The following is a 15,827-nucleotide window of genomic DNA, read 5'->3' as shown; positions in this document are numbered from 1 at the left end:
TCTATTGTAAGACACTTCCATGTCCTGGCCACCGTGAATAATGTTGCTATTAACATCAGCATGCATACATCTTTACGAATAAATGTTTTCATATTTTTCGGGTAGATACCTATAAGAAGGATTGCTGGGTCATATAGTAATTCTAGCCTTACTTTTTTGAGAAACCTCCATACTGTCTTCCATAGTGGCTGTACCAATTTACATTCTCACCAGTAATGTGTGAGTTCCTTTCCCCCCACAATCTATCCTACATTTGCTATTACTTCTTGTTGATGATAGCCATTCTAACAGGTGTGATGATAGCCATTCTAACTTATCTCATCGTAGTATTGATTAGCATTTCTCTAATAGCTAGTGAAGTGGAGCACCTTTTCATATACCTGTTGGCCATTTGTATGTCTTCCTGGGAGAAGTATCCATTCAGGTCTTCTGCCCATTTTTAATTGGACTGTATTTTTTTTGTTGTGCTGAGTTGTATGAGTTATTTATATATTTTGGATATTAGGCTCTTATTGAAAGCTGTTTGCAAGTATCTTCTCCCATTCAGATAGTTGCCTCTTTGCTTTGCTGATTTCTTTTGCTGTGCAGAAGTTTTTTAGTTTGATGTAGTCCCATTCATTTATTTTTGCCTTTAGTCTCCTCGTCTTTGAGGTCAAATTCATAAAATCTTCTCTAAGACCAAAGTCCAAAAGGTTAGTATCTATATTTTCTTCATGCGATTTACTGTTTCAAGTCTTCTATTTGGGTCCTTGATCCATTTTAATTTTGGCGTATGGTGACAGATAGCAGTCTAGTTTCATTCATTTGCCTGGGGCTTTCCAGTTTTCTCAGCACTACTTATTGAAGAGGTTTTCCTTTCTCCATTGAACATTTTTGGCTCCTTTGTTGAAAATTATTTGCCCAGATATATGGTTTACTTCTAGGCTCTCAATTCTCTTTCAATGGTCTGTGTGTTTGTGTTTCTGCCAATATCATACCATTTTGATTATTGTTGCTTTGAAGTATAATTTGAAGTTAGGCAGAATGATACTTCTGGCCTTGTTTTTTCTCAGGATTGCTTTGGCTATTTGGGGTCTTTTGTGATTTCATATAAATCTGATGATTTTTTTGTTCTATTTCTTTAAAAATGCCATTGGGTTTTGATGGGAATGGCATTAAATCTATATATTGCTTTAAGTAATAAGGTCATTTTAATTATATTGATTCTTCCAATCCATGAACATAAAATATCTTACCATTTCTTTGTGTCTTAATTTCTTTTAATAATGTCTCGTAGCATTCAGTTTGTAGGTCTTTCACATGCTTTGCTAAGTTTATTCCTAGGTATTTTATTCTTTTTGTTGCAACTACAAAAAAATATTTTTTTCACTTCTTTTTATAAAATTTCATTGTTAGTGTATAGGAACACAATGGATTTTTGTTCACTGATTTTGTATCCTGCAACTTTACTATATTTATTGTTTCTAATAGTTTTTTGGTGGAGTTTTTAGGGTTTTCTATATAAAGAATTATGTCATCTATAAAAAGTGACAATCTGACTTCTTCATTCCCAGTTCGGATGCCTTTAATTTTTTTCTCTTGCCTGACCGCTCTATCTAAGTTCGGATGCCTTTTATTTCTTTCTCTTGCCTGATCGCTCTATCTAGAAATTCCAATAATATACAGAATAAGAGTGGTGAGAGCAAGCATCCTTGCCTTGTTCCTGATCTTGGAGGAAAAGCTTTCAGTTTTTCACCATTAAGTATGATAATAGGTTTGTTGTATATGGTCTTTATTATGTTGAGGTGATTTTGTTTTGATTTTAACTCAGGAGGATACAAATACACGGATTATTTCTGAAAATTTTGCTCGATACTATTTTTTGAAATTGATAAATTTTCAGCTATTCCTCTGCTCATAAAAGATCTCCGGTTTTAACATATATGAGTCATGTTCAGAGTCTAACTTAGAGGCTGCATCCTGTGTAGTTTACCCACTTTATCAAGGGCATTTTGGGACTCTATATTGGTCAAATGATCTGAATTCCTTTGGAAAGTTTCATAATTTGGGTCAAAACAAACAAATTTAATGTTGCATTATCCGGTATTCTCCATTTTATTCCTAATTCCTTTGGCTGTTGAAATAAAGAACCCTTGATAGTTATTTGAAAATTGTAAGCTATTTCCTCTTAGCTTTGTATTTCCAAAGAACCAAATAAAGGCATAATTTGTTACAACCTTTAAATAAATTTTGTTTTGATGTATAGGTTGTACAATTTTCTTTCAGGAAAGTCCTGCAATAAATGTATATATTTCTCATTCATCTCTATTACATTTTAATCTTTACAAAGTATTGCCAAACCAAAAAAAATCATGGTAAAACCATTGTTTAATGTCATTCTATTCTAAGTTGAAAACACTATTCTTCAACTTTTCAATAAAACCTAAGCTATATTTCAAAACAATTTCTCCCAACACAAATCAGAATCCTCGTGAATTTAGAAACAAGATAAGATGGCTTACCATCAAAGTAGAAGAAATTGAAGGTTTTTTGTTAAGAGATTTAACCTTTGGACAACAAGCTGTGCATGTGAAGTTCCACCCTGTTTGTGACCTACCTTTCTCTTCCTTTCCTGACTGCTTTCCCCGTGGAGTTTAGATTTTCTTAGCTAGGACTCACAGTTACATAAGCCAGTTCCTTTAAATAAACACATAATTATTAAAAAAAAAAGAAGTACATGTATTGCTTATGATACATATAACAAATACATATCCCTATAACTAATACACATATTACATATACGTATATTTGATGTATGTATACTTATGTACATATACACATGCATACATGTGTATGTCTGTGTGTATCCTATATGCTGTTCTGTTTCTGTAGTTGAACACTGGGCAATACAGCTAACTCACTTTCAGAAAAGCAAAGTTAGAAGAAATGACATATTATATTACTCTGAGGTCTGAGCTTAAGTGTTTTAAGGTTCCAAGTGGAGAAGAGAAAAGAATGTGCTCTAGCAAATATTTTGAAATAGTAATTTCAAATTGGTGAACAGAGCAAAAACAGATTCTTGAAACAAGCTGTGATAAGTAAACTTGTTTCTCTGAGTTTTTGCTCAGGAAATAAGAATTATGAAATTTATACAATCTCAATTCAATGTTAAGTATTCAAATAATGTAAAACAACATCTTTCTACGTGCATCCCTTTGTGTAATATTATTCTACTGACAAAATTGTGAGATCATCTTTGAATATTTAGTTTAGAACTCTGAAAAAAATCATGCAACTCTGGTACTCTCAGCACAGTTTATGTTGGAAAAATCATACGTATTCTCAGAAAAAATGTGAGACTCCTTGCTGCCATAACTCTAAGTGTCGGAGGTAGCAATTTAACAATTTTTCTCTCTGTGACTAGTCTATCCATTATGCATATTGTTTATATGTTGTTCCAGGACACCCAGACAGATCTGTAATTGATTGGGATTGATACATCAAATTGAGCTACTCCGGCTGCCACCAATGGTTTCGTTTTCAGTACTGTCCTCTGGTGTCCATTTTTTATATTTTGTGGGTTAGCAAGTTTATAGCTCAGATTTATTATTGTGATTTTTTTCAGTTTATCTAAACATTTATTTTTTTTAAGTATCTACTCATATATCTAATGATTCTCAGATTTGCTGAGATTCTAAAAAACCAAACACTTGCCAGAATTGTTGAGGAAAAAATAGGACTCCTTGGTGGTGTGGGGGGCATAACACTTTTTCTCACTAAAAATGTTAGAGAACTTTCATTTGGTAATGGAAAGAATTTAGATTTGGAATCTGGGATATGAATTCAAGGCCTTGCTATTTAAGTATCAATTTATCAGTTGTCTGGGCATTTAACGGTATTTTAGGAGTATCTCTATCTTAATTTCTTTATTTATAAAGTCTCAATGAGTTATTTTATTTATCAGTCGGGACTATACTGATTATATATCTATAATATTTATGAAAATAGTTGTTAAAGTGCTATGAAAACAGTCATATTTCATATTAAAATACTATCAAAAATTAGTAATAACTACAAAGATTATCATTATATTTAAAATTAACTCAGTGCGTCCAATGTGCCAATGAGAAAAGTACAATTGCCATCCCAATTTCACAGATAAAATGAGCATTTTCCAATGTCATATACCTGACAAGTGATACTCCCTAATCAGTTTAAGAATAGGAGATTGTTTTTTTCACACAAAATATAGGTTCTTGGGTCAGGTAATATATATTTCTTAATTGCATATTATATCACAAAGAAGTGCCTAAAATATGTATTGCATTTTTGCATGCTGTCTTTGTCAAGTAAATATAGAGGCAGAATAAACTAGGAAACATTCTATTGACTATATACCTAGAATCCTGGCTTACGATTCTTGCAGTTATTTATCTATAATAGATGATCGGGAACTTTCAAAAAAGCCTAGAAATATAGTTCTCAATACATATAGCAAATGTTACCTTGAGAGAAATAATGTGAAATTCAGATTATTTTTCTTCCTGACTCACCTATTTATGCCAGAGCTCATGGGGTTTGCGTAAAAAAAAAAAAAATCACTTTTACAAATGTCAAAATATTACAACTAGTGCTATAACCCCATAATACTCTCTCTGCTCCTGATTCAATCTAAAGCAAAAAAAAAAAAAAAATTAGACACAGTTTAAAAACATCCGATCTGGTGAGAAAGGCTTAGAAAATTCATTTTGAATTATGTGTTATAAAATTAAATGATGCAAGGAACTATAAAAACCTCATTTATCAATTTCACTACCATGAGTGGCATAATCAGCCTTAATAATTATATAAATTAAACATTACTAGAGAAAATTTTCGTCTATTAAGGATCAATAATGAAACAGGAAAAAAGACAAAATAGCATGCTAGAATGACTTATTATCTAATATAGCTTGTTCATTAACATTCAGAAATATATGATTACCAAACTACCAAGTAATAATATTATCTATGGAAGTGATACAAAGAAAATCTGGAGCTTGACCAAAGAAATGATGAGACATTTTTGAAGTTTACAAATTAGGGATTATTTGCAGTATAAATCTAAATCCTTAAACAACGTAATGCATTTGAGAATTCGAAACAGAATATTTATATTCTTAAAAGTTTCTAATCTAATCTGTAGCCTACAGACATCCATATTTTAAAATAAGAATGGCAAAAATACAATCCATATGACTGAGAAATGCTCTGTTAAAATATAGGCAAAGATACAGCTGAAATCTGTCAGTTTAGTCTGCAAATGAGCCACTGGGATAGGAAACACATCTGCTGGAGGAGACTACTTGTCAATATTTTCAGCATAATCACAGACAGATTAACGCATGATCACATTTAGGTAGTCAGCGTTCTATGGGAATATTATTTTCTCTACACTGAGCCAATTCGTTTCTATTCCATCTCTCATACATGTAACACAAAACTATGTATTTTGAAAAGATTGTTTCCAGGAAGACAGATAAGCTCTTTTAAGCTTTTGATAGCTTGTATAAATGTCTGTTTTGAAGCTGTAGAGATATAGCACAATTCATGTTTTCCTGAACGTTTCTCAAAAATAGAATTCTAAAGCATAGAATTCTAAAGTGCCTTATAAAGGATCAAATGTATTAAATTACTAGAGGAAATTCACTTAATTTTTAAACTTCATTAAACACTCTGTGATAATGACTGAGTTGACCCCTAAAAGACATCTAAAGGAGGACCATCATACACTGCCTTTAATCAAGATCTAGTGAAAATGAGAATCAAAATAAAATTTTTATGACACAGATTTCCTGCTTACCAAAATGGTGGAATTACCATATGTAACGTCAACTATAAAATACAATTTTCAAAATTTAAAGACATGACCCTCATACAAATATCAAAGAAATTTGTCAAAAATATTTGAAACATTAATCAGTTAAAGAACTAGTAAGATGATAAAGCTGGTTCAAAAAATAATTAAAGAAATGAGGATTTATATAATTACCCAGTCAAAGGAATGCTAAATTAAATATGTTAATAGATTTAAAAAAAAAACTAGTTCGAATCCTACAGAGTATTAAAAATATAGCATTGAAATCATTTACTCTAGTAGGCAGAAATCCACAAGTTAATATGTCACTACATAATGTCTGGGTGCTAATTACATACTAAACAGCAAAATAAACACAAGTGTATTTTCCTACATAATTAATAACAGCTCAGTGAGTCTGTTAAATAATGCTCCACTGGTAGTAAATTAAGTCATCTTATTGTATTATTTACAAATGTCACATACACATAAAGACATACACACACATATAGACACACATACAAACACATATTTTCCCCCTTAATAGTCCATACTGTGGATACTATGTGGTAACTATAGAAAACAAACAATTTTTGCAGATACATATAGAGCAGCCCTTTAGGGAAATCCAAACAAAATTGCATGATATTTTAAGAAGAAATGAAAGTCACTGTAGTTTATACTAAATATAAAAATGGCCTTATATGTACTCACTGTACACCTTACGATAATAAACACTAAATAAGTTTAAACTGAATAGACAAAAACATTTTGCAGAACATTTATTTTAAAGAATGTACACAAGAGGAACATTTCATTAAAATATTACCATTGAATGTGTTTGTTTTTCCACAATGATGATAGAGTTTAGTATAAAACCTTTGCTGTGGCAACACAATGGCTAGCAACTGTATGTTGCAGTAGTGTTTAATGAGCAGGTAGATAAACATACAGGTATATCTCACAGGTAATGCAGAGTTGATTCCAGACCACTGCAATAAAGCAAATATCACAATAAAGCATTTATTTTTTTGGTTCTTTGGTGCATATAAAAGTTGTGTTTACACTGTATTGTAGTCTATTAAGTGTACAATGGCATTATGTCTGAAGAACAATGTACAAACCTTAATTTAAAATATTTTATTGCTGAAAAATGCTAACCATCATCTGCACCTTCAGCGAGTCAGAATCTTTTTGCTGGTGGAGGGTCTTACCTTGATGTTGATGGCTGCTGACTGATAGGGGTGGTGGGTGCTGAAGGCTGGAATGGCTGTGGCAGTATCTTAAAACAGACAATGAAATCTGCCACAGCAACTGACTCTTCCTTTTATAAATGATTTCCTGTAGCATACGTTGTTGTTTGATAGCATTTTACCCACAGAACTTCTTTCAAATCAGAGTCAGTCCTCTCAAACTCTCTTGTTTTATCAGCTAAGTTTACATCACATTCTAAATCCTTTGTTGTCATTTCAACAATCTTTATAGCATCTTCAACAGGAGTAGATTCCATCTCAAGAAACCACTTTCTTTGCTCATCTTTAAGAAGCAACTTCTTATCCATTAAAGTTTTAACATGATATGACAGCAATTCAGTCACATTTTTAGGCTCCATTTCTAGTTCTCTTGCCGTTCCCACCACATTTGTAGGTATTTCCTTTGCTAAACCCCTCAAAGCTGCCCACAAGGGCTGGAATCGATTTCGCCCCAACTCCTATCAATGTTAATATTTGACATCTCCTTTCAATCACAAATGCTCGTAATGGTATATAGAATGGCAAATCCTTTCCAGAAGGTTTTCAATTTACTTTGCCTAGATCCATCAGAGGACTCACTACCTATATGGCAACTACAGCCTTACTAAATGTATTCCTTAAATAATAAAACTTGAAAATCATAATTATTCCTTGATTCATAGGCTACAGAATGGATGTTGTGTTAGCAGGCATGAAAATATTAATCTCATTGTACATCTCTATCAGAGCTTTTGGGTGCATTGTCAAAGAGAAGTATTTTGAAAGAAACCTTTTCTTCTGAGCATATCTCAACAGTAGGTTTAAACTCTTCAGTCAACCCTGTTGTGAAGAGATGTTCTGTCATACTAGCTTTGTTGTTCCATTTATAGAGCACAGGCGGAGTGGATTTAACATAATTTTTAAGAATTTTCAGAATGATCAATAAGCACTGGCTTCAATTTAAGGTCACCAGCTGCATTAGCCTCTAATAAGAGAGTCAGCCTATCCTTTGAGATTCTGAATAGAGTCACTGACTTCTCCTCTCTAGCTATGAAAGTCCTAGATAGCATCTTCTTCCAATACAAGGCTGTTTCATTTACATTTAAAATCTGTTTTTTAAAGTAGCTTTCTTCATTAATTATCTCTGTGAGACCTTCTGGAGAACTTGCTGCAGCTTCTATATCAGCACTTGCTGCCTCACCTTGCACTTTTGTTATGGAGATGGCTTCTTTCCTTAAACCTCATGAATCAATCTCTGCTAGCTTCAAACTTTCTTTCTGCAGCTTCTTCACCTCTCAGCCTTTACAGAATAGAAGAGAGGTAGGGTCTTGCTCTAGACTAGGCTTTGGCTTAAGTGAATGTTGTGGCTGATTTGATCTTCTATCCAGACGACTAAAACTTTTTCCATATCAGCAGTTAGATTGTTTTGCTTTCTTACATTCATGTGTTCACTGGAGTAGCACTTTTAATTTTCTTAAGAACTTTTCCTTTGAATTCACAATTTAACTAACTGTTTGGCACAAGAGACCTAGCTTTTGGCCTATCTCAGTTTTCAACATGACTTTTTCACTAAGCTTAATCATTTCTGGCTATTGATTTAAAGTGAGAGACATGCAACTCTTCCCTTCGCTCGAACACTTTGAGACCACTGTATGGTTGCTAACTGACCTAATTTCAATACTGTGTGTTTCAGGGAATAGGAAGGCCTGAGGTGACAGAGAGAGACTGGGGAACGACTTGTTGGTGAAACAGTCAGAACATACAAACGACATTTATGAATTAATTTTGCTGTCATATATGGACATGGTTTGTGACACCCCAAAACCATTATAATTTTAACATCAAATATTACTGATCACAGATCACCATAAAAAATATGATAAATATTTAAAAGTTTGAAATATTGCAAGAATTACCAAAATATGACACAGAGATAAAAAGTGAGCAAATACTACTGGAAAAATGGTGTTGACAAATTTGCTTGCTCTGGGTAGAGTTGCCACAAGACTTTAATTTATTTAAAAAAAAATGCAATATCTGTGAAACACAATAAACAAAGATGCAATAAAATGAGGTATGCCTTAAGATGTTATTCTTGATCTATGCATTTCCATAAAGTCAATATGACATAGTCCTAAGTCTTAGAGTAACAGATAACTTAGAATAATTTCCAAGTTTTAAGTTAACTTGGAAATTTTCTACTCATCTAACACGAATGCTTCCTAATAATTATAACTGACACAGAACATCAACATAATTAATTATGCTTAACTGGCATTATAATAAAAGGGATACGATCAGTCAATATTTTTATAAATGCCCTTAATTTAATGGGTTGGATATTTTTCAATTTCATTTGATTGACCAATCTTGGAATACTTTTCAATTAAATGAACATCACAAAATAAGTTTTTAAAATTTGGATAACTTTTAAAATCCAAAACATCTGTATACTAAGATTTAAGCACAGTAAAAAAATAAATAAATAAAAATAGAATAGATCATTATCTGCCAAAAATTCCCTTTTATCTGACCTCTGATATTTATAATCCATCAACAAATATTAATATCAATTTATCCCTTTCTATGTTTAGTGGTCACAGATTTATAGAACTGTCAAATAAATATCAAGTCTCTTTTCCATCTATCATACATGATAGGTGCTCTTTTATCTCTCAGTACATTAAATTAATTTATTATAGGGGAAAATGTGAATAAAATTAAAATTGATAATTCCTAACATTATGCATTACATTGTCATCTTGAAATTGTATGGAGCTTATTTTATTTTGTATTACTCAGTAGGTGGGTCTGGCTCAATAAATACGATTAAAATATAATTTTATTCATGTAAATTACCTCTTACGTACAAGACCTTACAAATGGTGACAGTCCATTTTACTAGCATTTTCCCTTTTACAACAGTATATTTGAGGTAAAAAATAAAGCTACCATTTTGCTTAATTTGCCTTATATTGGCAATAAAATGAAACAAATGCTTGAAAATACACAAATCAAAAAATATTTCCATAGAATTATACATAATTATTAAACAACTAAATTATAAATTTTGACAAATATTATGTGTTCAATATTATTCTACAAGTAGTTAACAATAAGATTGTTTTATTTAGCAGGTAATGATCCATCCTTTTAATAGTTTTATGTTTTGTTTTAAATAAACCTATTTGTTGACTTTTTTAATATTAAGGGATAAGAAAACCAAATTATCTGCATATTACTTTATCTACATTTTTCTTCTTTGCCTCAATGATATTCTGCCTCATCTATATTTTTCAAGTTATTTCCAAGTGATAAACAATTTTTTGTCACTGTGAATTTTTTTCAAATGGTTTAATACATGTAAGAAAGCAACTATGTGCTTTCAAAATTTCACTAGACTCATTATTTCATTTAATATTTCTGCTCGAACATATATATTTTCAAAGTAGGATACCATAAATGATATACTTTTTTATGAACATAGCATATTATTATAAAATCTTCCTTTGATTGTCTAATTATATTTCTAATTATGCTATAGTAGTAGTCAATATACACGTAAGCGTATAAAATTTAGACATTACCAGGCGGAAGGATATGCTGCTTTAAAAATGAACTGTCTTATTGTAGTCAGATGGTGGAGTAAATAAACATTGTGCTGGCCTCCTCTCATGACCACATCAAAATTACAACCAAACTATAGAACAACCATCATTGAGAATCCCCTGAAGTCTAGATGAACAGAAGTCCAACAGCTAAGGACATACAGAAGAAGCCACCTCGAGACTGCTAGGAGGGGCAGTGACACAGAACGAGCTGGTGCCACATCCACATGTATCAGCTGAAAACTGGAGATATCTCAGCTGCAGTGGTAACCCAGAAGAGTGAAGGGTCCCAGCCCCACATGGGCTCCCCAGTCCAGGGTTCCAGTTTTGGGAATAGAAATCCTAACAACTCTGTCTGTGAAATCCTGCAGAGATTGTGGCTAAGTGAGACAGAGGGCAACTGGAGTCCAAAGTGTTCCTATTAAAGGGCCTACACACAAACTTACTCACTGATGGACTCACTCACTCTGAGCTCCAGCACTAGGGCAGCAGCTCAGAAAGTGTCAGGGACATATGGGGCAGAAATGAATTTTCTGGTGAGGGCTGAATTCACAGTGAGGAGCTTTCTCCCAGACACAAGTGCTAGCAGAATCCATTGTTCCTTTGTTAAACCCTCCCTCATCCTGGCCTGCAGAAACAGGGGGCCACCACACCTGAATCTCCATCAACCTAGCTAATACTGGTCACCCCACCCTGGATCTTCCCTGAGACCCCGCCCCACCCAACTTGCAGGGCCACTCAAACTTCTTCCAGTAGCTTTTCCACACAAACAGCCTGTCTTGGCTCATGGTGCAGACTTTCCTAAAATTGCTTAAAGGTTCATAAAACCCCAAAAAGCATTATCTGGTCTCTGCATAACCGTGTCTCTTGCTAAGGAGCCCACATCCAGCCCTAGCAGCAGCCGCCCTTGCTTAATGGCTTAGCCTCTCGAGGCACCTCCAAGTCCAGCAAAAGTGGCAGCCATCTGCAGATTGCTTGGCAGCTCATGCCAGGTGGCCTCAGGCAGAAGCACAGGCTACGGCATGTGGTCATGCCTCTCCCAAGAGGCCCCCGGGTGGCACGCTCAGTGGCCAGCTTCAGAACGAATCAAGTACCACCCTGGGCTACATCCAAAAACAAAACGCACAAAGGTCAGACGGGCAGGCACTAGAGCCCTGCTGGAGCAAATCCTGTTCCATAGGGTCAGCCCTTCACCTGCCAGTCCTCAGAATCAATCAGCCCAAGTGTCAATTCCTTCCATTGACATGCAAACAGCAACCAAGGCTCAATAACAACAGGAGGGTACACATAATCCCTACAAGGGACAAACCTTGAGCACCCAGCTCAGGTGACCAGGGAAATTGAGCCACTGTGCTCCACAGGACACCTATTACATAAGGCCACTGTACGAAGACTGGGAGACATAGCTGTTCTAGCTAATACATAGAAAAAAAACACAGAGGAGCCAAAATGGGGAGACAAAGAAACATGTCCCAAATAAATGAACAGAACAAAGCAACTGAAAAAAAAAAACTAAACTAAATGGAAACAAGCAATCTACCAGATATAGACTTCAACACACCGGTTATAAGGATGCCTAATGAACTTAGAGGAAGAACTCAGTGAGAACTTTAACAGAGAGATAAAAAACATAAAAATTAATCAGTCAGAAATGAAAAATACAAAGCCTGAAATGGAGAAAACATTAGAGGGAATCAAGAGTAAGTAGATGAAGCAGAGGACTGAACCAGCAATTTGGAATACAAGATAGCAGAAAACACCTAATCATAACAGCAACAAGAAAAAAGAATCCAAAAAAAGGATAGTTTAAGGGGCCTCTGGATCAACATCAAGCATACTAACATTCACATCATAGGGGTACCTATGAAAGAGGAGAGAAAGCAAAGAATTGAAAACCTATTTGAAGAAATAATGATGGAAACTTCCCTAATTGGCAAAGGAAACAAACATACAAGCCCAGGAAGCAGAGAGAGTCCCAAAGAAAATGAACCCAAATATGCCCACACAAAGACACATCATAATTAAAATGCCAAAGGTTAAAGACAAAGAGATAATCTTAAAAGCAGCAAGAGAAAAGCAGTTACCTACAAGGGCACTCTCACAGACTATCAACTGATTTCTCAACAGAAACTTTGCAGGCCAGAAGAGATTGGCATGAAATATTCAAAGTGATGAAAAGTAAGGACCTATAACCAAAATTACTCTACCCAGAAAAGCTATCATTTAGAATCGAAGGACAGATTGAGCTTTCCAACAACAACAACAAAAAAGCTAAAGGAGTTCATTAGGACCAAATCTGAATTCAAGAAATGTTAGAGGGACTTCTTTAAGAAGAAGAAAAAGGAAAATATCAAAAATATGAATAATAAGATGGCAACACTACATAGCTATCAATAATTACTTTAAATGTAAATGGAGTAAATGCCCTAATCAAACAATAGGGCAGCTTAATGTAAAACAAAATATGCTGCCTACAAGAGACACTCTTCAGATCGAGAGACACGCACAGACTGAGAGTAAAGGAACAGAAAAAGTTATTTAATAAAAATAAAAACAAACAAACAAAAGGTAGGGTAGCAACACATACCAGACAAAATAAACTTTAGAACAAAGGCTATAATAAAAGACAAGAAAGGACCCAAAAATTCTATTTCTATGTATTTATCTAAAGAAACCCAAAACATTAATTCAAAAGGACATGTGAATCCATATGTTCAATACAGCATTATGTATAGTAGCCAAGATATGGAGGCAACCTGGGTGTCTATCAATGGATGAATGGATAAAAATGGTGTACACATTGGAATATTACTCGGTCATAAAAAAGAATGAAATCTTGCCATCTGCAACAACATGGATGGACCTAGTGGGTATTGTGCTGAGTGGAGTAAGTAACACAGAGAAAGACAAATGCCGTATGATTTCACTTTTATGTGGGATATAACAAATAAAATAAACAAAAAACAACACCAGAAGCAAACTCATAGATAGAACATTTTGATGGTTACCAAATGTCAGGGACATTGCGGGGAACTGAAAAAGGAGAAAGGATTAACAAATACAAATTAGTAGTTACAAAATAGTCATGGGAATGTAAAGTATAGTATAAGGAATATAGTCAATAATATTGTAATAACTATGTACAGTGTCAGATGGGTGCTAGATTTATCAGGGTGATCCCATTTTAAGTTTCATTAATGTCTAATCACTATGTTGTACACCTAATATAGTATTGTACGCCAATTGCAATTGAAATTAAAAAATGAACTCTCAAATACAACTGGCATCTTTTTTTTAGCTTCATATAAACATTGTTGGTGGTTATGTAAAATTATGCCTAGATTTCAATGAGATATGAATGAAAAAAAAATGTTTTCACACAGACTAGTCTTAATTTTATATATTTAAGCACAGTTTGCTATTTCACAATACCAGAACCAGAATAAACATTTTAAAACTTTATGCAACTAATTTATAGTGTAGGGCAGGCACAAACTTGATCTTATGGCAGCAAAATTTTATGTTTCCATTTCAGCAATACTGCCTAACACAATAATATCAGCCCAGCAAATCTTAAATATAAGTTAAGCTCACATGATCCATTGCCTTATAAAGCTAGAGCACCCTGTGGAGTCATGCTGAATATGCCAAGTGATTTTTCAAAATTTAATCATCCTAAATGTCAGATAAAGGTGCTTTTGCTGTCATTCTTTAAAACTGGGGCAAAAATCCCAAGTGTGCCAGCAAGTTATAAAGAAAGCCTCTTCTTAATACTAGTATTAAATAAACAACATCTTTTCCAATCACTATTCGTTTTGCAAGTTACAGTAAATAAAAACATATTATAATGCTACAAGGCAAATTCAAGACAAATAGTTATTTTTTAAAGGTAAAAACATAGGCATCTTCCTAGCAAGACACACATTTCTTATAACCATCAGGTCAATTTGAATTTCAGTCTGGTCATTCCCGGCTATACTGGCAGAAGTCTGGCAGCTTTAGAAATAACTTATTATGAACATAAACTCTAATGTCCTCCACAAAAATATTAGCAAATGGAATCAAGCAATAACCAACAAGGATAATACATCACAACAAAATGGAATTCATTCCAATAATTCAAGGCAGTTTCAACGTCTTATATAGCAACATGATTCACCGTATTAACAGACCTCACAAGAAAATAGCTCAAGATCCTATCTATAGATGCAGAGAAAGCATTTGAAAAAACAAAAAACAAAAACCCATAAATTTCTAATAAATTCTCAGTAAGTTTTTAATATAAAATAATTCCTCCACTTGACCAGAGTATCTATAATAATTTACTGTTAACATCATAGTTAATAGTGAAGGCCTTTAAATTTTATCCCTAAGTTCAGGAACAAATAGAGAACACTCTACTTATATTCAACATGGTGCTAGATATACTAGCCAATGGAATGACCAAGTGAAATGAATTAAAAGCATACAGGATATAAAAGTAGAAATAAAACGTTTTCTATTCACAGATGAAATTACTTTCTATGTGGAAAATCTGAAAACTGCAGAAATTTTTCTAGAAAAAATGAGTTCATCAAATCTTAGGATATAAAGTCAACATAAAAATATCAATTTTATCCCCACCTACTTGCAATGAACAACAGAGATTTTTAAAAAGTAAATAAAATTGACCATAACACTAAATAAAATTGAATTATTAGGTAAAATCCTAACAAAATATGTTTAGAACCTGTATGTTAAAAACTATAAAACACGAATGAAAGTAATTAAACACCAAATAAATTAGGAGATATACCGTGTTCTTAGACTGGAAGACTCAATATTGTTAAGAAACAAATTATCCCCAATTTGATCTGTAGATTCAGTGTAATCCTAATTAAAACTGCAGCAGGATTTTTGTAGGTATCTGCAAACTAACATTTTATGAGGAAAGACAAAATTGATTTTGAAACCGCAGAACAAATTTGGATGACTCATATATCTCAATTTAAGAATTTCCATGAAAGCTACAGTAATCAAGACAGTGTGGCATCGGTGAAAGGACAGATCTGTAGGTTAATATAACCTACAGATAGAATAGGTAGATTAGAAGCTGTCTCCCCAAAAATTAGTCAACTGATATTTTTAACCAAATTATAAACAATCCATTGGAGGGAAGCATCTCTCTCTCTC

The sequence above is a fragment of the Pteropus alecto genome, unplaced genomic scaffold (genome assembly GCF_000325575.1).
Source record: "Pteropus alecto unplaced genomic scaffold, ASM32557v1 scaffold106, whole genome shotgun sequence".
Classification (NCBI taxonomy): domain Eukaryota; kingdom Metazoa; phylum Chordata; class Mammalia; order Chiroptera; family Pteropodidae; genus Pteropus; species Pteropus alecto.
The sequence above is the reverse complement of the archived record's forward strand: the minus strand, read 5'-3'. Positions refer to the sequence as shown.